The sequence below is a fragment of the Anolis carolinensis genome, chromosome 4, assembly GCF_035594765.1.
Source record: "Anolis carolinensis isolate JA03-04 chromosome 4, rAnoCar3.1.pri, whole genome shotgun sequence".
In the NCBI taxonomy this organism is placed as follows: Eukaryota; Metazoa; Chordata; class Lepidosauria; order Squamata; family Dactyloidae; genus Anolis; species Anolis carolinensis.
This window is the reverse complement of record NC_085844.1, coordinates 65,088,254-65,115,717: the sequence shown is the minus strand read 5'-3', so window position 1 is coordinate 65,115,717 and position 27,464 is coordinate 65,088,254. Positions and strand designations below refer to the sequence as shown.

Genomic DNA, 27,464 nt, shown 5'->3' with positions numbered 1-27,464 from the left:
AGCAATTCAGCAAAACCTCTACTAGGTCTTATTTTCTGGGGATGTCTTATTTTAGGGGAAACAGGGAGGTCCATGGAATATAGGTAAAGGTAAAGGTTTCCCCTGACATTAAGTCTAGTCGTGTCCAACTCTGGGGGTTGGTGCTCATCTCAATTTCTAAGCTGAAGAGCCGACATTGTCCATAGACACCTCCAAGGTCATGTGGCCGGCATGACTGCATGGAGCACCGCTACCTTCCCGCTGGAGCGGTACCTATTGATCTACTCACATTTGCATGTTTTCGAACTTCTATGTTGGCAGAAGCTGGGGCTAACAGCGGGAGCTCACCCCATTACCTGGATTCGAACCACCGATCTTTCGGTTCAGCAGCTCAGCGCTTTAACCTGCTGTGCCACCTGGGGAATCCATATAAGTGGTTTCATTTATTTATGTCCAGGGGGAAAGAGTCTTTCTAGAAATTTCTAAATTGTCAGACTACCTTAGAGTAGGGCTTTTTAAACATTTTCCACTCACTGCCTGAAACTTTTTATGTGACCACAGATATATAGGTATACAAAATAGGCATAAAAATCAAACACTTGCTGAAAATAAATCAGTATTTACAAGGCTTGCTAAATAGGCTGATTTTCCTTTTTGTAGAGTACAGCCTAAGCATTTTCTGCAGAGGCCACTATATCGATTCATGCAAATGTCTGAAATGCCATTTACGAAAACCTTTTGTGACCCCAACATTAAGCTAAGATCCCATTTTGCCATCCCTGTTTCTTCTAATATTTGACAGCTTTAATATACTCAGAAATTGAAGTTTTGTTTCATTTGTAGTAAGTCTATCTTTTTTTTTTTTTTTTTTGCATTAGGGCCCATAGTAGTGCTCTACAGGACCTAGCAAATTCTGAAGAATTTCTAGTCCCTTCAGGACAACTCTATGTTGCCCTGGAATCAGAAGCTGGGTGAGTTCATGGTGTTCCATAGTATCTGTGGTTTCAGGTAACCACATTCTGACCAGGAACAAATCTTCCGTGGATTCAAGGTTCTTACTCCTCAGCAGTGTCTTTTCACATGTATTCCCTAGTAACTGGTATTAAGAAGCATAGTAGCTCTTAGAGATGATACGTCTCTATTGACAAGTTCAAGAAAGGTAACGTAGACCATATTATATTAGCCTTTTCTGAATGTAGAAGAAAATAATTGAGCCAAGGTCATCCATTTTCTGACAGAGCAGTGACAGTCTGAAGTTGTTTTATGAATCTCAGAGGAATCTCATCAGACCAGATCTGAGCATAATAAGAGCAAAACAAGGCCATCCATGTGGAAGAAAAACATAATGTTAACTGATTACAATGGTGGAAAATGTATTTAAATTGATAAACAATAAAAGCAGAGTAAAGTTTACATGTGTCATTCAGTGATTGACATAATAGCTCTGATGTTACCAAAGATTTACTAAGACTCTCCCTAGTTCTAAAAGTTGTCAATCAAAACCAAAAAGCCAAACACAATATGAATGAAATAATTTGCTTCAAAGGAAGGGAGGGAGGCTCAATTCATAGGATAGTGTGCAGATGACTGTGTATGAAGAATGACCAAAAAATGGTGACACATTCTTTAATACTTTTTTATGTTTGCAGCAATTAAAGATAATTTTCCAGTACGTGGCGTAGAAAGAGAAAGGCCCACTTAACAAAAAACATAGATTGAAATTAGTTCAATAGTGTATCTTCAACAGTATTGTGGTCTTTCAGCCTTATCACACAGGGTGGAAGAAGCATCCTAGGGGCGCATCCACACAGGGTGGAAAATGCGTGCCCTCCTGAATCTTTACGTGGGGTGTCCAAACAACCCTTAATTGCAAATCCCACGATTCCAGTTACAGTGGAATCATGATGTTATAATTGCATAGTGTGAAAGGGCTTACTGTCACCACTTGTGTTTCTGTAGATAGCACTTCAACAAAACCCTTAGATTATGAAGCTGTTCATTTCAAAGGAGATAACTGAACACCTCTGTCCCAATTCGTACTTACCCTATCAATAGTATCTGCATCTTTTCTCGATTAAGTTCCGTTATGGCTTCATACATCAATCCTTTAATTCCAGCACACTGTAAAATGAAAATGCCAATCTACACATTGTAGAAGGCACAAGTGAGACACTATATTTGGTGGATTCGCAAGCAACTCTTCAGGTTAGGACACCACCATCAAAGAGAAGGTATACAAAAGATAAGGTAGAAACCTGAATATCCCTAACAGTGTGGACATTCTTTCTCTGTTTTAGTAAAAACATTCCTTTAAAAAAGCATGCTTTTTTATAATAAAATTACAAACATGTAAAGAAAAGAAGAAAAAGAAATAAAGAGAAAAAGAAACTCTAGAACACAAAAATAAAATAAACAAAAAAAGAAGTGGCTCCTAGCATTCTCCCAAGCAATTATACATACATACATGTATAATGCAACCATACCTATTTCTCTAAAACTACATTGTTCTCCTCTTCATAAAACTCCTTTTTGTTCACCAAGTACTATAATTTTCTTTTTATTCAACTGGGAACAGCTCTGTTAGGGCTATTTTTGTTTTGTAAGATCTAAAAATGCCATAGCACACTAAAGCTTTAGGGGCCTCCTAGAGTTAATAGTCTCTTCTTCCGTCTTATTCTTTTGAGGCTTCTCTTTCCCTTTCCAAAGCTTGTGAGCATCTGACCAGGATTTACCAGTACAGTAGAGTCTCGCTTATCCAACGTAAACGGGCCAGCAGAACGTTGGATAAGCGAATATGTTGGATAATAAGGAGAGATTAAGGAAAAGCCTATTAAACGTTAAATTAGGTTATGATTTTACAAATTAAGCACCAAAACATCATGTTATACAACAAATTTGACAGGAAAAGTAATTCAATATGCAGTAATGCTATGTAGTAATTACTGTATTTACGAATTTAGCCCCAAAATATCATGATATATTAAAACATTGACTACAAAAAATGCGTTGGATAATCCAGAACGTTGGATAAGCGAGTGTTGGCTAAGTGAGACTCTACTGTACTTTCTCTCCTAATATCACAGAATTGCAGAAAAAAGCAAATGTTCTAAGTGTCCCAGTCACCTATCAATACTGGAACCACACACAACTAAATCATCCCTAAGTGATGGCCATCCTACCTATAATTAAAAACTTTTCAGCAGAGGAAAATTCGCCTTCACCATATTGGTGTTTTCCACCTTTGAGCAATTGTGCCTGCAGGGCTGCTGACTTCCACCCTTCTGCCTGCAGGACCGCTGACTTGAAGGCTGGGTTGCTGACCTGAAGGTTGCCAGTTCGAATCCAACCCTGGGAGAGAGCTCCTTCTATCAGCTCTAGCTCCACGCGAGGACATGAGAGAAGCCTCCCACAAGAATGGTAAAAACATCTAAACATCCAGACGTCCCCTGGGTAATATCCTTGCAGACAGCCAATTTTCTAACACCAGAAGCGACTTGCAGTTTCTCAAGTCACTGCTGACATGAAAAAAACCTTTGAGCAAATATATCGCTCTATCACAAGAGCAAAAAGAAATGTCTTCAGAGTAACATCCCAAACCATCAGCTGGCCAACCCTAGCATAATCAGTTTATGCTATCTGTACAATAGTGTAATATTATATGCAGATACATTACATTTACATGGCAGGAAATTTATTTAGATAACTTTAAAAGTACCATTGTTAGCTGTGCAACAATTTTCATGTGTATGGAATATGATAAGTAAAGGTAAAGGTTTTCCTCTGACGTTAAGTCCAGTCATATCTGACTCTGGGGGTTGGTGCTCATCTCCATTTGTAAGCCAAAGAGCCGGCGTTGTCCGTAGACACCTCCAAGGTCATGTGGCCGGCATGACTGCACTTCCCGCCGGAGTGGTACCTATTGATCTACTCACATTTGCATGTTTTCGAACTGCTAGGTTGGCAGGAGCTGGGGTTAACAGCATGCGCTCATTCTGCTCCCAGGATTTGAACCTGGCACCTTTCGGTCCGCAAGTTCAGCAGCTCAGTGCTTTAACACACTTCGCCACCGGGATTCCCCATGGAATATGATATCACAATCCTAAATAGAATGTTAGTTTTGTGTAATAGCAAGGAGAGTATCTCAGAATATTTTATTTTTCAGCTGCCAGGTGGAGTTAGTTGGCCACATAATACTTCATCAAAAGGGAAGTTTGCACAGTGCTCTATGTCCTTTGCATACACATCTACAGAACAATAAGTAGCTGTACGCAAATGTACAAACTCCTCCTACGGTGTTTTGTGAAAGTTGAAATCCATGTGTGTGACTTGAATATATGACCTTCATACTGAGAAGTGAGAATGCAATCTATTTCCATATCCAGGCTGATATAACAATAAATCAAGCAGAGATGCACATACTGACTCTCTTCAGTCTATGCTTATTTCCTTCATTGCCATTTCTCAAATGAGCAGAAAATACCTGTCAAGAAAAGACTAAAAACACACCAGGAACGAAGAAGTCAATTGCTATTTAAAACATCATTGTAGGTTGGGTTGTTCATACTATTTTTCCATTAATGCATTGTTTCATTGAACCTTTTATATTAATCTTAACCTTCAATAAAACCACACATTTCAGCATTGTTTTATTAATAGCAGTAGTACTATTTAAAGTCTCCCTATATTCAATACAATGATCTAAGCACATTCCTTTTGACAATTTATAGTTGCCCCGCCTACTAAAGGGACACTGGATAGAATATATTTAGCAGAATCAAATATATAAACTTTAATTTAAAATGTAACTGTAACTGTAATATCAGATTTTATGCCATGTACTTGGTCTGTCTTGATATTGTGTATCTTGTAAAAGACAGCTAATTTCATTTAATCCACGGCTGGGAATCATGTGGCCTAACAGTTGTTGCATAGCATTTCCCATCATTGCTTATGCTGGGTGAGACTGGTGGAACTTGCAGTCCACAAGTGTCTGTCAAGCCACATGATTCCCATCCCTTACCTAACCAACCTGTAAAGTACAGCTATGGAAATAGTAATTTTCAAGGAAGACCATATCTTAGTATATTTGTTTTTGTTTTTGTTTGTTTTTTCATAGAATCATAGAATCATAGAATCATAGAATAGTAGAGTTGGAAGAGACCTCAAGGGCCATCTAGTCCAACCCCCCGCTAAGAAGCAGGAAATCGCATTCAAAGCACCCCCGACAGATGGCCATCCAGCCTCTGCTTAAAAGCCTCCAAAGAAGGAGCCTCCACCACGGCCCGGGGGAGAGAGTTCCACTGCCGAACAGCCCTCACAGTGAGGAAGTTCTTCCTGATGTTCAGGTGGAATCTCCTTTCCTGTAGTTTGAAGCCATTGTTCCGTGTCCTAGTCTGCAGGGCAGCAGAAAATAAGCTTGCTCCCTCCTCCCTATGACTTCCCCTCACATATTTGTACATGGCTATCATGTCTCCTCTCAGCCTTCTCTTCTGCAGGCTAAACATGCCCAGCTCTTTAAGCCTCTCCTCATAGGGCTTGTTCTCCAGACCCTTAATCATTTTAGTTGCCCTCCTCTGGACGCTTTCCAGCTTGTCAGCATCTCCCTTCATCTGCGGTGCCCAAAACTGGACACAGTATTCCAGGTGTGGTCTGACCAAGGCAGAATAGAGGGGGAGCATGACTTCCCTGGATCTAGACGTTATTCCCCTATTGATGCAGGCCAAAATCCCATTGGCCTTTTTAGCCGCCGCATCACATTGTAGGCTCATGTTCAACTTGTTGTCCACGAGGACTCCAAGATCCTTTTCGCACACACTGCTGTCAAGCCAGGCGTCCCCCATTCTGTATCTTTGATTTCCATTTTTTCTGCCGAAGTGAAGTATCTTGCATTTGTCCCTGTTGAACTTCATTTTGTTAGTTTCGGCCCATCTCTCTAGTCTGTCAAGATCGTTTTGAATTCTGCTCCTGTCTTCTGGAGTGTTAGCTATCCCTCCCAGTTTTGTGTCGTCTGCAAACTTGATGATCGTGCCTTCTAACCCTTCGTCTAAGTCGTTAATAAAGATGTTGAACAGAACCGGGCCCAGGACGGAGCCCTGCGGCACTCCACTTGTCACTTCTTTCCATGATGAAGACGACGCATTGGTGAGCACCCTTTGGGTTCGTTCGCTTAGCCAATTACAGATCCACCTAACCGTAGTTTTGTCTAGCCCACATTTTACTAGTTTGTTTGCCAGAAGGTCGTGGGGGACTTTGTCGAAGGCCTTACTGAAATCTAGATATGCTACATCCACGGCATTCCCTGTATCGACCCAACTCGTAACTCTATCGAAAAAAGAGATCAGATTAGTCTGGCATGACTTGTTTTTGGTAAATCCGTGTTGACTATTAGCAATGACCGCATTTGTTTCTAAGTGTTTGCAGACCACTTCCTTAATGATCTTTTCCAGAATCTTGCCTGGTATTGATGTGAGGCTGACCGGACGGTAATTGTTTGGGTCGTTCTTTTTTCCCTTCTTGAAGATAGGGACCACATTTGCCCTCCTCCAATCTGCTGGGACTTCTCCCGTTCTCCAAGAACTCTCGAAGATGATTGCCAGTGGTTCTGAAATAACTTCCGCTAGTTCCTTCAATACTCTTGGATGTAGCTGATCTGGCCCTGGGGACTTGAATTCGTTTAGAGTGGCCAGGTGTTCCTGGACAACTTGTTTCCCTATTTGGGGTTGGATTTCCCCCAATCCTTCGTCCATTCCATGTTGCTGAGGTTGAAGATGGCTTTCTTTTTGTGAGAAGACCGAGGCAAAGAAGGCATTAAGCAGTTCTGCCTTTTCCCTATCCCCTGTCACCATCACCCCATCTACTCCTTGCAGTGGCCCTATCGCCTCCTTTTTCTTCCTTTTTCTACCAACATAAGCAAAAAAACCTTTTTTGTTGTTTTTTATGTCCCTGGCAAGCCTGAGCTCATTTTGCGCTTTAGCCTTGCGAACCTTTTCCCTACAGGAGTTGGCTATACGTTTGAATTCTTCTTTGGTGATTTCTCCCCTTTTCCACTTCTTGTGCATGTCACTTTTGAGCTTTAGCTCAGTTAGAAGTTCTTTGGACATCCATTCTGGCTTCTTTGCACTTGTCTTATTTTTCTTCTTTGTTGGCACTGTTTGCATTTGCGCCTTGAGTATTTCACTTTTGAAAAACTCCCATCCATCCTTAACTCCCTTGTTTTTTAATATCGGCGTCCATGGAATGCCGCTCAGTAATTCCTTCATTTTTTGGAAGTCAGCTCTCTTAAAGTCCAGAATGCGTGTTTGACTTGTCTTAGTTTCAGCATTCCTTTGTATTGCAAACTGCAGGAGCACATGGTCACTTGCCCCTAAGGATCCAACCACTTCAACTGTATTGATCAGGTCTTCCACATTTGTTAAGATTAGATCAAGAGTTGCTGATCCCCTTGTTGCCTCTTCTACCTTCTGGACCATAAAATTATCTGCAAGGCAAGTGAGGAATTTGTTGGACTTTGTACTCTTGGCTGAGTTTGTTTTCCAGCAGATATCGGGATAATTGAAATCGCCCATGACTACTATATCTCTTCTTTGTGCCTGTTTGGTCAGCTGTTGACAGAAGGCTTCATCAAGTCCTTCATCCTGACTCGGAGGTCTGTAGTAGACACCCACGACAAGATCTTTTTGAGTCCCGGTTCCCTTGATTCTTATCCAGATGCTTTCAAGCTGGTTTCCCGGATTACAGTCTTGCATTTCTTCTGCAACGTAACTGTTTTTGACATATAAAGCTACTCCCCCTCCTCTCCCCTTTGTTCTATTTCTGTGAAAGAGGTTATAGCCCTCAATGGTTAAATTCCAGTGATGGGAGTCATCCCACCAGGTTTCAGTGATGCCTATGACATCGTATGTGTGGTGCTGTGCTAGGAGTTGGAGTTCGTCTTGCTTATTTCCCATGCTCTGAGCATTAGTGTAAAGACATGTAAGCCCCTGTGACCTCCCCTCGAACTGTTTATTTGGGATTATTGTGCTCTCTGTACTTGGTCCTTGCTGTGTTTGTGCAGCCCTCCGTTTAGCCTTAGCCTTTTGTTTTGTTTTGTTTTGTTTTTTGCATTACCTATTGATATGGACATTAGTCGTGTTTCCAATCACACGCGAATATGTCTATGACTGAAAATATCCATCATTATATTTTATTTCATCAAAAATAGGTAACTTGTAAACCTCATGTTATTGCACTGCAGCTCTTTTCACTTAGCCACAAGTTGCTTTTCCTTGTTTTATACCATCTCACTAACAAAAATAATAATAAATCAATAAAAGTGGAAATATTTTTTCAAGCTTAGAATAGCAGCAGGGCAGACAAAAACTGAATAGAAAGAACAGCAATAACTATCTGGCAGAATATGCCTACCAAAAAGTATATTGCTATCATCCTATTGCATTGCTTGCCATCATTTGCTTGCCATCATATTTGAATAGTCTTCATCTCATTTCCATTTTTGTGTTCATGAACCACCTCTACCACCACCACCACCCTTCCCATCTTACCTGTAGTATTATTATTTATTGATTTAATTGGGCTAGACTGAACCAGTCTAAAAAACTTCAGTGGTTATCCAGTGCTAAGCATCTCACAGGGGAATCTTCCATACAACAAACTCTTACTACAATACAGGTCAAGTTCTTAACCATGTGTTATTCACCACAAAAACATCTATCTTGAGAGTGAATACCTGTTATTTGAAACAGGCACTATATTCCACACCTAGAAAATTATTCCTCTTCTGTATAGCACATCCATTGCTATTGTGATGTGGAGGTTTTATGTCCCCAATGGCTTTTCACTCCTCAAATGGGCCTCCCACTCATGAACAAATTGCAATTTTTTTCTTAACTATAGCAACTTTCTGATTCCCAGTCTGCTAGTTTAATAGGATTTTAGGCTTCTCGTGTAATAATTTTACATGAGCTTTTTTGTGCTACATGCATAATAGTGTTCGGGTAGAGGCGAAAAAGATTCCTCATCTTGAATTACCAGCATGAGCTTCTATTCATTGTTCTCAGGCCATAAGCCACTTCAGCAGTAGCATTATAATCATCAGTCTGACACCCAGCAAGGTTAAAAAACAGGATATTGCAACATTCAGTGTTTGCAGGAACATCATATTAAGTATAAAATTTGAGCATCAGTGACTAAGGTCCTACATTGTCCCAGCACAGCATTAATCTCCTTCACCAGAGGAGATTAATGCTATGGAGTTATGCTACACTAATACTATGCAATCTCTGTGCTGAATCCCACTATAGCACAAAGCATACACAATGCATATAGCACAATGCATACCTCATTTCACAATAGGTGTGCAATGGATCCTGGCAGTGTGTTATGTGTAAGTGCGTTAGCACACTATTCTGGATTCATGGTTGCACTTCTGCAACAGTTTTTTCAATCTTGCTACTCTCTGCAGAATATGGCTATTTCCCATTGTCTTGAAAAGGGACTCATCATACATAGTGCAACTTACACCTATATATGGCACTAATAGAATTCACTCATAATTTTGTTACTGCTTGAAAAGTTTAAAATAAACTTAGTAACAGGGGCCTGTATGAATACCAAAAGAACCACTTAGCCAAAGTTATAATACTGATGAAATTGATGGTACACAACCCTATGTGCAACTTTTTGTACATACAATTAGTCTTTCACATTTGTTAGGGTTAGGGGCACAGGACTCCCATGAAAGTGGAAAACCACTAATAAAAAATTGATTTTTTTTTTGCCTGAAAGATCTTTCTAAGAATTTCTAGATCTTCCAGCATACCTCAATGATTAACTACTGCTGGAAGCTAAACATAGAATTGCAATAGAAGACCTAAAGATTCCTTGGGAGATCCTTTCTTTGGACACCTCTAGGTCCTCCAGCGTGAATGGAGGTTGACCATAGAGTCACACTGGAGGATCTAGAGATTCCTAGTTAGAACATTTTAAACAAATCTGTGAATCGACCTTGAGTTTGTCTGGAGATTCTAGCAGGGGAGCACAGCTATTGAAGACAACAGAGCTACCCACAGGAGCAACTTTTGATTGGGCAGGGAAACCTGTGGCCCACCAGGTGCATGGAGTTCAACTTCACAATTCTATATCCCTATATTTAGGCTCATGCCTAAAATAAAAATGGATGAAAGGAATGTGTTGGATGATCTGTATGGATCAAATATTGCAATGGAGCTTACTACAAAACGTTGCAAGTTATTTCTATCTCTTAGGCTCCAGCAGGCCTACAATAGGAGCCCTGAGCCTGAATCCTATTGGTTATTCTCAATTCCCACAAAATGTATTGTCAAATTTAAAGTCAACACGTAAGACCAATATAATTGTTTCTAATTCCTATATGGCAATATGACTGGATGGCCTTTGTCTCTTCCAACTTTATGATTCTAAATGAGAAAAACAGAGGGATTCAGACCTTGCAATCCTGTTCAGGCATATCAGGACAGAGGATAATTGGGATGAAAGAAGAAGGGACCACATGTGCGTACACACACACAGAGTTTCATTGTAAGCTATTTGCTTTTGCCAGAATGGGAAATAATACTTCAGGTTTGTAGAAACCTGTTTACCTTTGTGTGATCCTATCCAAACTGATAGCAAGGGTTATAGTTAGGGGAAATTATAAAAAATAAATGCTGAGACACCCATAGACAGATATTATTTCTGTAACAGCTATTTTACCCGGGGGTGGAATGTATGCATATATGTTGGTATCGTCTTAAATCCCCAGTGTCTGCACATCTATTCTTGATAGCACTTTTCTGTTTATTTATTCAAGTTCTGCTTTGGCACAACACACAGACACATTTCTTACTAATCTGTATAAACTCTGCTGCCTTGATGTTGGTCTTTATTCGAGTTGCTCTCATTTAATTTATCTCCCACAGTAGCAGAATGGATGTACAAATGGTTTCATGTATGATATAGAATTCACTCCTCAGTCCTAAGGCTGACAATAGAAGAGGTACTTTTCTGAGCAGCAGATGCCTGCAGGAAGATAATATACCCACCAGTTACTCAGCTGCTTCATCTGTCATTTTTATGAAGGCATGTCATGGATGGACTGAGGAAAATTGCCTGTGAAAAGCAATGGGGGAAGGGGGAGGGAAAGAGAAGATAATCATGTCTCCCTTTGATACAACTAAAATTAATGCTTATTTGGTTCCTTGCTTTGGTAAGGGATGGAACCAGGATAAGTCTCAAAAGATTTGGAGAGGAATTTGTATAAACAGATACAACACAACAAATGCAATAGCAAAACCACAAGATTGGAAAACTCACAGTACAAGTGTTAAGACAGTGCCATTGCAACCAAGCTATGATTAGCTAATGTAAATTAATGAGAAAATTAAAAAGCAACAGATGTGAACCAATGTAAAGCATACATTTCTTCACACTTCTTATTAAGTATGTTTAAGTCTAGGGCTGTCAAGCATCCTTTCACTGCAAGAAGAAAAGCAAACCAAGGCAGTCTTAACAATTCTGCAGTGGGAGAGAACCCACTTGGATATTGTAATTGGAGAAAGATTTATTTTTGAACATTTTCTTTTCCAGAAAGGGGAGGGAGATGGGAAAAGGCAAAAGAGAAAGGTTTTTTGTTTGAATTCTTTTTAACTTAAATCAAAAGGGCTGTAGTAGACAACCCATAAAAAGGGACCAACTGTGTGTTGGGAAACATGTCCTAATACTTCTTTCTTGAAGCCTTTTTTCCCCCGCTGCCTTTTCTCATGCATGTCAGTGCTCTCTGAAAAGACATTGTCCTCCTCTAAGAGAAAAGTGAAAGGCAACAGATGTTGCTAAGATTGTCCCCAGTCTGTCTTCTGTCCAGTTTCATTTATGAAAGGGGAGACGAGAGAAAGAGAGATGAAAACTCTCTTTAAATCACTGAAGCATTTTGTACCTCGGTGAATCTGTTTGCACATGCTCCAGTAGCCCAGTAGAAAAGGCTGAGTCTTTTTGCGTTCAGCCTGGGGTCAGTCTTAATGCTCTGTTCAGTGGTCCACACTCCTTTCACATGGAGCAGCTGCCTCTGATTGCTAGAACAAATTGAGGTGATTCGGGCCACCAGCCGTGCAGCCGTGCAACATCTATTCCTCTAAAAAAGGAGGCAAAGCCTTAGAACAGGACCAACTGGGGCTGCCCACAATAAACCGTAGGATTAGATTTGATACACTCAAAATTGAGACATTCTCCTGGTGAAAAGTAGGCCATAATGACATAAACTACAAGACAGTTACACGGAAGGGAACGGTGCTTAAACATTTATTAAGTTACACCAAATTATTTCATGTGTGAATATATTTAATTAAAAGGGAGAGTGGGCAAGGAAGAAGAGACAGAACCGCCATAGCAGAAAATACGGCAGAGCTTCCTTGCTGCAAGACATTAAACTTGAGCGTCCAAGACCAGGTGGTGGCATTTTCTTTTCTTTGATAGTTTTCAGTTCTTGCTTCCAATTTATCTTAGGTTCCTCCCTAAATAACGGGGGAAAGAGAGACAAACTGAGAAAGTTCCAATTCACACTACATTGTATTGATTTACTGCATGTTTGTTTAATTGCTGAATAAAAGAAACATGCAACATTGATTATACATATACACATCTTCCTTCTCAAATTCTTTTTTCTTTTAAAGATAAAATTAGACGTGCACTTTAGCAAGGAGTAATGGGACTGGTGTGCAGCAAAACTGCAGCTGATTGACACCGGGCCACATTTCATCCTGGCATTGCTGACTGTGCTAAGGATCATTCTATCAAATCTGGGAAGTGACAGCACAGACATAACAGATTAATTAGCACATCAACAGCCCACTCTTCTTCTGCGAAATGGCAGTAGCATACAGGATTCAGCAGCACTGTCGTCTCAGCAGGGACACAACAGAAGAACGTGCATCCTCCCTATCCCTGATAGTGTGGGAAGGAGGACAGATCTATAGGTAAACATATTTTGGCAGCTTCTTCAAGGTAGTTGTTTTAGGTGCCAGGTAAGAGGAACACATTGTTAGTTAATCCATCTAGGATTATTTTACTTTTATTCATGAATGGGAGGACATGATTGCCACCTATATAAAGATGACATCCAACTCTACTATTCCTTCCCACCTAAAGCCAAGGAAGCGGGATATAAATAAGCATAACAACAACAACGGAATTTTCCTACCTCAGAAATTAGAATAATTTCTGGCTGGTCTTCAGTGCAAAGTTTAAATTGGATACTCTGTACTGAGATTTGGCAAGGGAATGACATTTGGTGCTTAGTCTGCCTTAGCAGCAAAATATCTTCAGCTAGACTTGGGAAAAGAACCTGGAAAAAAACTCTTACAAATTCCACAGTGGCAATAGGTAGCACCAGTATAGAAAAGGTTAGACACACACACTTGGGATAGCAAAGTAATGCATTGCAGGGCTATGATTCTCATCACACTATAACTAAAATCTCCACAGCATGTAGGGGGATAAACATTTCTAGCCCTAAGATTATAGAAAAAAAAAAATAAACTAGCTTAAACTATTTTTTTCTAAATACATTTCAGTTAAGCTTTAGGCCAACTTTTGAAATGAAAACTTCTTTGCATACCTATGAACTAACCTTGTAAGAGAAAGTCGGGGTGAGTGGATCTCTGTTAACTGTTTTGGACCATTAAGTGGCTTTCAGAACCATCAACTCTTGATTGGGATTATATGGGTTTCAAAATACAGTAGTTTTTTTTCTACTTGAATATCTGATTCCAGAATGTGATGCTGGAGGATACTTGCTCTTCTCATTAGAAATTATTGGCTTCTACAGGACCTTATTTTATTCTTCATATTGTAGAGGTTATCCAGATTTCATGAATAGACAGATACCACTCAGCACCAGCCCTTCTTTCTATTAAAGCTCAATGAGGCATTAGATGTTCAGAATCAGTGTATTATCAGAGCACCAAAAGTGAATGACGATCAGTAAAGTGACTCTGAAAGTAAACCAAAGATGATATAATGCCATTTCTCTGTTGCCTTTAATATGGCAGGACTTAAAATTTTGAGCATGTTCTTAAAAGCAGCATTGTCACTGAAATCAAAATATTGATGGCATTAACCATCAAAGGATTAAATGCTTCGAGACAGGCTATTTGAATGATTTCCTTCTGTGATATTTCCCTGACTGGAATTGAAGATTTTATTCAGAGACTCCTAATGCTTGACAGATCAAAACTGAACTGTGAACAAGTTGACAAAAGTTGATAATGAAAAAGCTAGGTGAAGTTGCGGTAATTTGCTTTTGCTGAATCTACAGGGATTTTGTCCCTCCTCTCCTTTTCCCCCTTCTGAATTATAATGTTTCTTCTATTCTAAGATGCCCTTGATTATAAGACACACAGTAATTTCAGTGCCACCGACAAAAAAGCCCTTCCCCCTCTATATATTTATATGCACCAGCGATTCTAAGATATACCCCATTTTAATGTTATATATAGGGAGGGGAAGTGCATCTTAGAATTGAGAAATGCAGTAATTGAGTGCAAAGTACTTTTGCATCTCAAACTCAGTGGAAGTAAGCTCAGGACAAAGAAGGGAAATGGAAAGATGAGAGAGAAACTGGAATATTTTAAAAGCATAGGATGACAGAAGAGTAATTTGGACTGTCCCTACACTCTGCCCTACTTCACCCACAGAGCCCCGCTGGTGTCGTTTTGGGGAGTCGGCGGGATCCATGGGTGAAGTAGGGCAGAACCAGCATATGCTGCCAAAATCCGCTCTTTATGATGAGATCATAAGAAAAGTGTTTTTAAAGGTCATAATCATCATCATAACCCATTTCTTATCCAGCCCTCCCTTCAGCTTGAGGCAAGGCATAACATTGTCAGAAAGAAGTACATATTAAAACGTAGTTGAAATGCAACCATAAAAACATTAAAACACACACATACTAAATTACATGATACAAAGGTTAAAACACAATAAATATATACTCATATTTACTCAAGTCTAATGCACCATTGAATCTAATGCGCGCCTCAATTTTCAAAACCCTGAAACCAAATAAAGTATTTGTTGGTGAACGTAATGCACAGTGGCAAAAATTTGTAATTTGGCCAAAAAAAGATGCACATTACAATGGTTGCATTCCTTCTTTAAAAACAAAAGTGTTAGAACACCAAAGCCTCCAGCAATTGAAAAGAAAACCTTGGGGTGCATCTGTGCTATAGATGGAATCCACTTTAACTACCCTGGCTCAATGTTATGGAATCATATAGTTTTACAAGGTCTTGAACTTGCTCTGCGGAGATGACTCATTAAACTACAAGTCCCAGAATGACATAGCATTGAGCTGTAGTCATTAGATTAGAGATGACATCCCTCAAATAGGAACTCCAGATGCTCCTTAAGTAGCTTTCCCCATGGCTTTGGCTCAGAATCAAGAATCAAGATTACCATATTATGTGAATGTACATCCTAATTTTGGGATGGTAATTTAGCCAAAAAAGGTGAGCATTAGATTCAAGTAAATACAGTAATATGATTTTAACATTCATACAGTAGAGTCTCACTTATCCAAGCTAAACGGGCCGGCAGAAGCTTGGATAAGCGAATATCTTGGATAATAAGGAGGGATTAAGGAAAAGCCTATTAAACATCAAATTAGGTTATGATTTTACAAATGAAGCACCAAAACATCATGTTATACAACACATTTGACAGAAAAAGTAGTTCAATACGCAGTAATGTTATGTTGTAATTACTGTATTTACGAATTTAGCACCAAAATATCATGATATATTGAAAACATTGACTACAAAAATGGCTTGGATTATCCAGAAGCTTGGATAAGCGAGGCTTGGATAAGTGAGACTCTACTGTAGTTAAAACTGACTGGGTAGGCCTGCATGAAGTGATAGGTCTTCAGATGTATTTTATATTCCGACAGCCTATTTAGCTGTTGGAACTCTTCTGGCTGGAGTAATATTCTCCAGAGGATCTAAATGGCGGATGTATGGGAGAATTCCTGTCACCTCATCAAACACGGGGGTTTTTGCCCCTTACTATTCTGGGTCTCCTCTTCGGTCACAGATCTGGACCTATCCCATCAGATGACACAGGCCATGGCCCTGCCCCATCAGCAGGAGAAGCGATGAGGAAGTGTTGAAAAATACTTCTTTGCCACCATGGTGAGTCTCCTTTTAGATAACTTCAATGGAGCCATGCATGTTTTTTACATTTCCCCCTGTCTGACAGGGGAAACAATGGAGTCAACACTCCTTGCCCCATGTGATAGGAGAAGGAGAGAGGGTGCGCAGCCACAATACTCCTGCATGGATTGTTAGTACACTAATTGTTCAATAGGTTTCACCATGCAATGTGATTTACACTAAGGTGTGCTAATGCAAATGAAGACTCTATTTCAGAATATCCCCCAACTTCGCTTATCCCAGATTAAAACACTTAATGTGTGTTGCTATGTGTGTTGTTGGTGTGCATCATAGAAATGCCACACACTGAAACTGTCTTCAAAGTGCCTTTAATGGTCAGGACTCTTACTGCCGATAATTTTCATGCTATGTTTCATGTTTATGTATTTCATGGTTTTACACCAATTTGGATAATTGTTCAGGGAACTTTACTTATTGGATGGTATGGTGATATCAATAAACAATGACATGTTAATGTTCTCATAATGAATAAATAATTAGTTGTTCCCAGTGATGAAATTCTACCTTAAACATACCAGGAGATGTGACCTTGATTTCACTGTGATTTCATACAAGGAAATTTTTATTTCAGCTGAAAAAGAATATGATGAGTCAGATTTGAGTAATCAGTTATTGACCTGCACTTTTGAAATTGAATCAGAATCTTGAAAGTGAATGTGATTATCATATTTTTGGACAAACTGTTAGATTTATTCCAGTAGCATTTTAGAAGTTAATCAATGAGGCCACTGCTCTGCAGTGAAATAGATCCTGAATCAATACATCTACACTACTTAGCAGCAAATTAGGGGGTTAAGCCTACAATACACAGCTCAGATGGCTCTATAAATCCTGTGTAGACAGCAAGTAAAGTCCCTAAAAAGATTATAAGAGAGACGTATCTATTGTATTCAATAAAATGAGTTTCCAAAATTAGTACTTCCATTATTCTGAAATGGACAAAGGCACAGATTTGGACACTGGTAGGTTACAGTTTTAGAACATTTCATTGGTCAGTGGTTTATAAATCTTCTAAACATTGATAGCTTTTTAAAAAAACAAAAGAAAACATATCTTGTAAACCAACGCTATGGGAGAAAGAGGAAAAAACTCTTGAAACTAACTATGGGCATTGCCATTCTCACTTTTTAAAAGTAGAAAAGGAATGGTAATCCTACCTTTGTCTCCTCCCTGCCCACTTTGAAGTAAAAGTGTACATCTTTGGAGCAAGAGAGGTTCTCATGTCCTCTGGAATTTTCCAGTTTGCCAGGTATTGAAGTAGCAGGGCTGTTCTTTACAGTCCTTCAGGCTGAAATTCAATAAGCATCCTGGATGAACTAGAGAGATCAATTTGCAAGTGGTAAAATATGAAGGCAGTTACCCACATACTTATTCATATTTCTTCATATTGTCCTATATTTCTTAACTCTTTACTCATGCATCCTTTTCCCCGCTACCTGTGAGAAACACACACTGGGCTTCGCATCGCCATAGTTTCATAGATTCCCAAACAAGCATGTTCAAGATTATATCATCAAGAAGAAATCTCTGTATTTCTTTTTGCAATTTTGTCCATAAGAAAGTCATCTGGGTATGTAAATAAAACATTTTTATATTTGTATGTTTAGCAGAAACAAGCATGCATGTTGTCTGAGATCTGTACACATTTTAAGGAATACATACACACAGGGCCGGCCCTAGGTAATTTTCAAGTGTAAGCAAACTAATTTTGGCACCCCCCCCAAACCAATCACTGAAAAATAAAAGCGTTGGATAAGCGAAAATGTTGGATAATAAGGAGGGATTAAGGAAAAGCCTATTAAACATCAAGTTACATCATGATTTTACAAATTAAGCACCAAAACATCATGTTTTACAACAAATCAACAGAAAACGCAGTTCAATACATGGTAATGTTATGTAGGAATTACTATATTTGCAAATTTAGCAGCAAACATTGAACTGGGACATAGGGCAGTGTGGATTCAGATAAACCAGTTCAAAACAGATATTGTGGGTTATTCTGCTTTGATATTCTGGATTACATGGCTGTGTGGAAGAGCAGTGAGGGGTCCTTCCACACAGCCATATAACCCAGAATATCAAGGCAGATAATTAAAAGGCCACCGAAAGAGAATCTGGCCCCCAGTATTTAAAAAAAACCCTCTAAAATCTGGACAGTAAATAAAGAACAACACTCTGAAAACAGGGGAAATTCAGACAGGGCCAGCAACTCTCCCAACCAAAGATGCCCCCAGGTGTCACGACCCAGGCGGCAGAGGCACCAATAACCATACACAGAGGCCAGAATCTAACTAATATCTTTATTGAAGGAATATATAAAGTTAATAAAAACAAGTATAGAAAATAGTCCAGAATTAGACCCTTCAGGAAAGGTCAGAATTAGTCCCAAAAAGCAATGTCCAATAAGAAATATTAAGGTCCAAAGTTGTAATCCAATAACCGAAACACTCACTTTGCCAAGCAAAGTGAGGGGAGATGACAAGGTCCGTTAGTCCATAAAACTTGAGCGTGGCTAGGAAATAACTTGATACTTGAAACAAGGCTTGAACGTGGAACAAGGTAACTAAGAACAAGAACAAGGTCCGTGGAATAACTTGGTAAAATCCGTGAAACAAGGCAAGGATTAGTCCTGGGAAACAAGGCAAAGTCCGTAGGTAAACAAAGGCTGGGAAGCAAGGCGAAGGCTGGAAAGCAAGGCAAGGCTTGAGCTGAAGCGAGGCTTGAATCGGAGCGCGCTGTCCAGACACAACTCGCTCCGTAGGCTGACGAATTGACTCCGCGAAGTTGCTACGCGGGCAAAACACCTATATAGAGTCCAACTTTCTCACCAAAGCGGTTCTCTGGGAATCAGAAACGAAAGCTAAACTCTGAGACCAGATGTTAAACTCCTTAAAGATTCTCACGAGAACCAATGTTAATTGGGTACATTCTTAGCTGCTATCCTCGCACTCCTGCGCGAAGCTGAATCCAAACTTCTCTGTTGTTTACAAAACTCCCGGCGCAAGAACACGGGAGAAGTAGGCTCTGGGGTTGTTTGACATACTTCTGGGGCACAACTTTCTTGCAGGTGCAAGGTTTCCAGATCTGCCTGGGAAGGATCTGGCTGAGAGGAATCCAGTTCAGACTGGGAAGGTAAAAAACCCAAGTTTTCATCTTCATCAGGGATTACAATGTCCTGAGCAGGACTACAAGGCCCATGGTTCATCACACTATCCCCCTCCTCAGGGCCCCTCCCAAACTGGGGTCCTCTCCCCGAGGTGCGAGGTCGCGGTTTGGTGGGATAGGTCAGATGGAAGCGACGGGTTAGATCAGGAGCATGGACTGTGGAGGCGTCTTCCCAAGAGCGTTCCTCAGGGCCAAAACCCACCCAGTCAATGAGATATTGTAGGCGGCGGCGATGAAAGCGAGAATCCAAAATGTCCTCAACCTCGAACTCCTCCTCCCCATTCATCAAAACAGGAGGGGGGGCCGGTTGGTCTGTATCTGGACGCACACCATCCGCCGGAAGGAGCAGGGAACGGTGAAACACTGGGTGAATGCGCATTGAACGCGGAAGTTGGAGTTTGAAAGTCACGGGGTTTAATTGCGCCACCACTGGATAGGGGCCAATGAAGCGGGCATCTAACTTCCGGCATGGGCGGTGGGAGGGCAGAAAGCGAGTGGACAGAAAAACCCGATCTCCTACCTTGATTTCGGGGCCCGGCTGGCGGTGTTTGTCAGCGTGGCGTTTATAGTCCTCCTTGGCTTGGTCCAGTTGCTGGAGCAAAAGTTGTTGCACTGCTGTGAGTTCCTGCAGCCAATCCTCTGCTGCGGGAACTTCTGAAGTTTCAATGACAGGGGGAAAGAAACGTGGATGGAAACCGTAGTTTGCAAAGAACGGCGTTTCTTTTGTAGAAGCTTGAACTCCATTATTGTAGGCAAACTCAGACAGTGGTAACAGAGAAGCCCAATTGTCCTGTTGGTAGTTTACATAACAGCGAAGATACTGCTCCAAAGTGGCATTGGTGCGCTCCGTTTGCCCATCTGTTTGGGGATGATGAGCTGAAGATAAGCGAGAGTCTATGCCCAGTAGTTTTTGTAGTGCCTTCCAAAAACGAGAGGTGAATTGAGATCCACGGTCTGTGACTAAACTCTTGGGCAATCCATGTAGTCTGAAAACATGCTGAAGAAATAGATCCGCAGTTTCTTTGGCCGTGGGGAGGCCTTCGCAGGGAATGAAATGGGCTAACTTGGTGAATAGGTCCACCACCACTAAGATCGTGGTGAATCCACAGGAAGGTGGTAGGTCAGTGATGAAATCCGCGGAAATGATTTCCCATGGGCGAGATGGGGTAGGAAGGGGGTGTAAAAGCCCTGAGGGCTTCTCCCTTCGTATCTTGGAGCGCTGGCATACTGGGCAGGTGTTGACATATCTTTCCACATCCTTGCGGATCTTGGGCCACCAAAAATCTCTTAGGATCAAATGCATGGTTTTAAATAGTCCGAAATGCCCTGCTGGCTTGCAGTCATGACACAGACGAAGCGCTTTTTCCCTGCCCGGTCCGGGTGGGATATAAACATGATTTCTATAGCAGAGCAGCCCATCTTTAAGCGAAAAGGGAAAATGCAGACCTTGGCGAAGTTGGTCCTGCGCCCAGGCATCTGCTTGCTGACTAGCCCTGATTTCTTGAGCACAGATGGGTCCTGGAGTAGGGGAAGTCGAACCAATGGGGCTGGAATTGGTGTTCCCCACTGTGAGCGTGGCAAAGTTCTCAGGTTGTAGCAGTTGGGATTCAAAGGTCTCCTTGCGTCCTGCAGCGTATTCCGGTTTACGTGACAGGGCGTCTGCTTGCTTGGTTTGAGCTGGGGTCACATAATGGATCTGGAAGTTGAAACGTTCAAAGAATAAAGCCCAACGTTGCTGCCTCTGATTTAGTTTGCGGGCAGTTCTTAGATGTTCTAGATTACGATGATCAGTGTGGACTTCAATGGGGAATTTGGCCCCTTCTAGCCAATGTCTCCAAGTTTCAAAGGCTGCCTTTATGGCCAGTAGTTCTTTTTCCCAAATGGTGTAATTCCTCTCTGGTGTGGTTAGTTGACGAGAATAAAAGGCACAGGGATGGAGGTGATCTCCCACCGGTTGTAAGAGTACAGCCCCAATAGCCACATCAGAGGCGTCCGCTTGCACCACAAAAGGGGTTCCAGGATTTGGGTGCTGTAGAATTGGCTGGGAGGTGAATAGTTTCTTCAGTTGCTGGAACCCTTTCTCTGCTTGATCAGTCCAGCGGAAAGGCTGCTTTCCACGGATGCAGCTAGTGATGGGGTCGGACCAGCGGGCAAAATCTGGAATGAACTTGCGGTAGTAGTTCGCGAACCCCAAGAAACGCTGCACCTCTTTCTTGTTAGTTGGCGCCCGCCATTCCAATACTGCTGAAACTTTGGCTGGATCCATGGAAAGCCCTAGAGGCGAGATGCGGTAGCCAAGGAAATCTACCTCTTGTAGATCAAAAGCGCATTTTTCTAGCTTGGCATAAAGTCCATGATCCCGCAGTCGTTGCAACACCATTTTGACGTGGTTCTCATGTTCTGATTGTGATCTGGAAAACACCAAAAAATCGTCCAGGTAGATTATCAAGAATCTGTCTAGATAGTCCTGAAAAATATCGTTGACAAAATGCTGGAACGTTGCGGGAGCTCCGCATAAACCGAAATTCATAACTCGGGACTCGAATAATCCGAATTTAGTCTGGAAGGCGGTCTTCCACTCGTCCCCTTCTCTGATGCGAACTAGATTATAAGCCCCCCGAAGATCCAGCTTGGTGTAGACCTTGGCTCCTCGAAGTCGGTCCAGTAGATCCGAGATTAAGGGCAGGGGATAGCTGTTCCGCTTGGTGATATTGTTCAATGCTCTGTAGTCCACCACCAAGCGTAATTCCCCTGACTTCTTCTTCACAAACATCACTGGGGAGGCGGCTGGGGATTGAGAGGGTCTGATGAACCCCTTGCGAAGGTTTGTCTCTAAGAATTCCCTGAGAGCTTCTTGCTCTGGTTCAGTCAGGGAGTAGAGATGCCCTCGCGGGATCGGGGCCCCCTCCACCAAGTCAATGGCACAGTCATAAGGTCTATGTGGGGGTAATTTTTCGGCTTCTTTCTCATTGAATACATCCCAATACTCGGAGTACTTCTTTGGCAAGGTGATGATGGGCTCGGAGTCTGTGGCATGGCATACCTTGGCTACGAGGCAATGGTTTTGGCAGTACGGTGAAGCAAACTGCAGTTCTCTGTTGGACCAGGAGATGCTAGGGTCGTGGAGTGTCAGCCATGGAATTCCCAAAATCACAGGGAAATGGGGAACTTCGGTAACAAAGAAGGAAATCTCTTCCATATGTTCCCTTATCCACATCCTGGTGGGTTCCGACCACTGGCTTACGGGGCCCGTCTTGAGGGGACGGCCGTCTATGGCTTGCACCACACGGCATTCTTGAAATCATGATATTGTAATCCCAGAGAGTCGGCATACTCTCTATCGATGAAATTGTTGGTAGCTCCAGAGTCTATCATGGCGTGGATCATGACGGGTCCCCTTTTTGCTGACCATAATGTGACCACGAGAAGGAACAGGACCCCGGTTGGCGGCTCTTGGATGGATTTTTTGACCGGGTTGGCGAGCCTCTCTACACCCGGTCGTTGGCTTCCCCCGCCGGCTGTGTGCCAGTCGGCTCAGACGCCTTCGACTCCGTGGAGGACGCCGCCGCAAGACGGGCGGCAGGCTTCCCTTTGGCTGGGCACTCTCTGGCGAAGTGGCCCCCGTTCCCGCAGTACCAGCAGAGGTTCAAGCGTTGACGACGGGCCTTCTCGGCGGCATCTAGTCTGGGACGTACATTGCCCAACTGCATCGGCACCTCCTCGCCTCCTCTGGGGTATGGGGTTGGCGGCGGAGGTCTCCACACCGGACGTGGCTGAACACTGGCGGGAGCGGGGGGTTTTGCCCCGGCTCTACCGCCCTGGCCTCGAACCCATTGTTTCCTGTTGGCAATCATGACTTCAGCCCGTAAACATTGATCAATGAGTGCCTCGAGGGAATGGGGAGGATCCACCTTGGAGATTTCTTCCAGCATTTCAATGTTGAGACCCTCCCGAAATTGTCCTCTGAGGGCTACATCGTTCCAGCCGGTGTTGTGGGCCAGCACGCGGAACTCGGCTATGTACTGAGACATGGGTCTGTCTCCTTGAAGGAGGCGCCGGAGTTTGTGACCGGCTGCCTCCAAATTGTCCTCGATTCCCCAGGTCTCCTTAAGGTGATCCAAGAAGCGTTGTGCTGAACTTAGGTGGGGGGAGGCTTGATCAAACAGGGCCGTCGCCCAGCTAGCCGCTGGTCCGTCCAGAAGACTGTAGACCCACGCCACCTTGATGTCTTCTTGGGGAAACTCGGCATCACGGGCCTCTAGATAAGCTTGACATTGGCGGCGGAAAACATGAACCTTAGCAGCTTCTCCAGAAAACTTGGTAGGCAACGCCATGGCCGGGAGGCGAACTCCGCGCTCCCTCAACCCTTTTATTTCTCCATCCTGCGCGTTGAGTCTGTCACGGATGCGGTCCACTTCGTCCTTGCTGATGGTGTAGCTGAGCGGCTGTCCAGCCGGCGCGGCTCCGGTAGACATCCTGGCCTCGGTTAGTTGGTGCTTATGGGTGGCGGAGTCAAACTGTCACGACCCAGGCGGCAGAGGCACCAATAACCATACACAGAGGCCAGAATCTAACTAATATCTTTATTGAAGGAATATATAAAGTTAATAAAAACAAGTATAGAAAATAGTCCAGAATTAGACCCTTCAGGAAAGGTCAGAATTAGTCCCAAAAAGCAATGTCCAATAAGAAATATTAAGGTCCAAAGTTGTAATCCAATAACCGAAACACTCACTTTGCCAAGCAAAGTGAGGGGAGATGACAAGGTCCGTTAGTCCATAAAACTTGAGCGTGGCTAGGAAATAACTTGATACTTGAAACAAGGCTTGAACGTGGAACAAGGTAACTAAGAACAAGAACAAGGTCCGTGGAATAACTTGGTAAAATCCGTGAAACAAGGCAAGGATTAGTCCTGGGAAACAAGGCAAAGTCCGTAGGTAAACAAAGGCTGGGAAGCAAGGCGAAGGCTGGAAAGCAAGGCAAGGCTTGAGCTGAAGCGAGGCTTGAATCGGAGCGCGCTGTCCAGACACAACTCGCTCCGTAGGCTGACGAATTGACTCCGCGAAGTTGCTACGCGGGCAAAACACCTATATAGAGTCCAACTTTCTCACCAAAGCGGTTCTCTGGGAATCAGAAACGAAAGCTAAACTCTGAGACCAGATGTTAAACTCCTTAAAGATTCTCACGAGAACCAATGTTAATTGGGTACATTCTTAGCTGCTATCCTCGCACTCCTGCGCGAAGCTGAATCCAAACTTCTCTGTTGTTTACAAAACTCCCGGCGCAAGAACACGGGAGAAGTAGGCTCTGGGGTTGTTTGACATACTTCTGGGGCACAACTTTCTTGCAGGTGCAAGGTTTCCAGATCTGCCTGGGAAGGATCTGGCTGAGAGGAATCCAGTTCAGACTGGGAAGGTAAAAAACCCAAGTTTTCATCTTCATCAGGGATTACAATGTCCTGAGCAGGACTACAAGGCCCATGGTTCATCACACCAGGGAGGAAGCAGCCAGGCTTTGAATCTGCAAGACCATTAAATGCTAATCAAGCTGGCCAATTGCAACATTCACACTAGCCTCAAACAGACAAGAGCTCTTTCTCCCACCCTGGACTTTTCACAGATATATAAACCCCACTTACCTAGCTTCCAACAGACCTCACAACTCTGAGGATGCCTGCCATAGGTGTGGGTTAAGGTGGGCCTGGCCCCAAAGCGGCCACAGGGCCCCAAAGCGGCCACAGGGCCCCAAAGCGGCCACAGGGCCCAAAGGCGGACCCACGCCCCGAAGGCGGGCCCACGCCCCGAAGGCGGGCCCACGCCCCGAAGGCGGGCCCACGCCCCGAAGGTGGGGCCATGGCCAAAGGCAAGCCCACGGCTGAAGGTGGGTCCAGGCCAAAGGCAAGCCCATGGCCGAAGGCCCAAAGGTGGGCCCAGGCCGAAAGTGAGCCCACGGCCAAAGGCCTGAAGGCGAGCCCAGGCTGAAGGTGGGCCCATAGCCAAAGGCGGGCCCACAGCCAAAGGCAGGCCCATGGCCAAAGGCGGGCTCATGGCCGAAGCCGGGCCCACAGCCACAGGCCCAAAGGTGGGCCCATGGCCGAAGGCTTGAAGGCAGGCCCAGGCTGAAGGCCCAAAGGCGGGCCTAGGCCGAAGGCGAGCAGAGCAACCCTGGGAAGAGGAGGCGCGGGGGGGGGGGGGTGCACACATGCAGGCGCACGCTGGAGCACCTCAACTGTGCCCCCTAAAGGATGGCCCCACAGACAACGGCCTAATTTGCCTTGCGATTGAACCGCCCCTGCATACACATCTTCAAAAAATGGGGAAATTGGGAGTTTTACCCATTTTGATTCTGTCAGTGTACTGGCATGATTGGAAAGGCAATGTCTTCTCACTAAAAACAAGTGTTAAACCTGCTTTATCCCAGATAAAGGCTCTAAATCAAAGGCCTTCTCTATGGTTGTTCCCAGACTTTGGAAATTCTTTCCTAGTGAAGTTAGCAATTCATTGGTCTCCTTCCACTAGTAATTGAAAACTTTCCCAAACTGTCAGGCTTTCAGGAATTGGCTTTTAGTGTTATGCTGTGCTATTTTTATATGTAATGTTTTTAGTAAATTTCAAATAGCTTTAACTCTATAGATTAATTGTCTTAAAATAACTTCTATATTTACATTTTGCTGAATTATGTTTTTTAATCTGTACTGGTTTTAGTCATTTTTAAGCCATCTGGAATCCCACTATTAGAAAAAAAAAAGGTGAGATATATAAAATAAACAGACAGACAAGATAGCTTGAAGAGGGTATATGTGTCCGTTTCACTATGCAAACACATGCTGCATATATGGCATGGAATTCTGGTCTATTACAGTTATCTCTATTTTGCTTTAAATAAATGAATATCGGTGTTTCAAATGTTATTTGATCTGTTGCCTTCATACAAACGATTGTTCACTTCTATATGTAGTTTCCTTGATGTTTGTGAATAATCACTTATGGAGTCTATAAATATTGCTATATTTCTTGCCATCTATATATATAAAAGAGTGATGGCATCACGGCAATTCACAAAACAACAAAAGTACAGGCCCCCCAACCTCAAAATTTGACAACACAACCCATCATCCACGCCTCAAGGTTGATACAACAAAAAGAAAAGAAAAATAAAGTCCTAATTAGAGGGAGAGCAATAATTTTTTTTATCCAATTGCTGCCAGTTTAGAGGGCTAATCTCTGCCCACTTGGTTGCCTAGCAACCAAGGGACAGCCAGGTTTCAGTTAGGGGACAGGCAGATTTAGGCCTCACTTAGACTTCTTCCACAGATTATCTAATTTGCACTGGATTATATGGCAGTGTAGACTCAAGGCCCTTCAACACAGCTATATAACCCATTTATAATCTTATATTATCTGCTTTGCACTGGATTATCTTGACTCCACACTACCATATAATCCACTTCAGTGTGCATTTTATACAGCTGTGAAGAAGGGGCCTCATATAATCCAGTTCTGAGCAGATAATATAAGATTAGAAATATACAGTAGAGTCTCACTTATCCAACGTAAACAGGCTGGCAGGATAAGTGAATATGTTGGATAATAAGAAGGGATTCAGGAAAAGCCAATTAAACATCAAATTAGGTAATCGTTATACAAATTAAGCACCAAAACATCATATTATACAACAAATTTGACAGAAAAAGTAGTTTCATGCGCAGTAATGCTATGAAGTATTTACAGTAGAGTCTCACTTATCCAACACTCGCTTATCCAACGTTCTGGATTATCCAACGCATTTTTGTAGTCAATGCTTTCAATATATCGTGATATTTTGGTGCTAAATTCATAAATACAGTAATTACTATATAGCATTACTGTGTACTGAACTACTTTTTCTGACAAATTTGTTGTCTAACATGATGTTTTGGTGCTTAATTTGTAAAATTATAACTTAATTTGATGTTTAATAGGGTTATCCTTAATTCCTCATTATCCAACATATTCGCTTATCCAACGTTCTGCCGGCCCGTTTATGTTGGATAAGTGAGACTCTACTGTACTGTATTTACAAATTTACCACTAAAATATC

At 42.4% G+C, this 27,464-nt stretch overlaps 2 long non-coding RNA genes across 2 annotated transcripts in view; one reads left to right on the top strand and one right to left on the bottom strand.

Moving 5' to 3' along the window:
• The window catches only part of LOC134298932 (uncharacterized), a 44,561-nt gene that overhangs the window by 8,773 nt on the left and 8,324 nt on the right, over window positions 1-27,464 (top strand). Inside the window, exon 2 of the long non-coding RNA XR_010006055.1 lies at window positions 3,271-3,396. This is a non-coding gene — a long non-coding RNA (uncharacterized LOC134298932). The remainder of the gene's footprint in view (window positions 1-3,270; window positions 3,397-27,464) is intronic.
• Window positions 12,273-27,464, bottom strand: part of LOC103278546 (uncharacterized) — a 31,301-nt gene continuing 16,109 nt past the window's right edge. Inside the window, exons 2-3 of the long non-coding RNA XR_010006054.1 lie at window positions 17,375-17,533; window positions 12,273-12,500 (exon numbers count right to left, since the gene is read on the bottom strand). This is a non-coding gene — a long non-coding RNA (uncharacterized LOC103278546). The remainder of the gene's footprint in view (window positions 12,501-17,374; window positions 17,534-27,464) is intronic.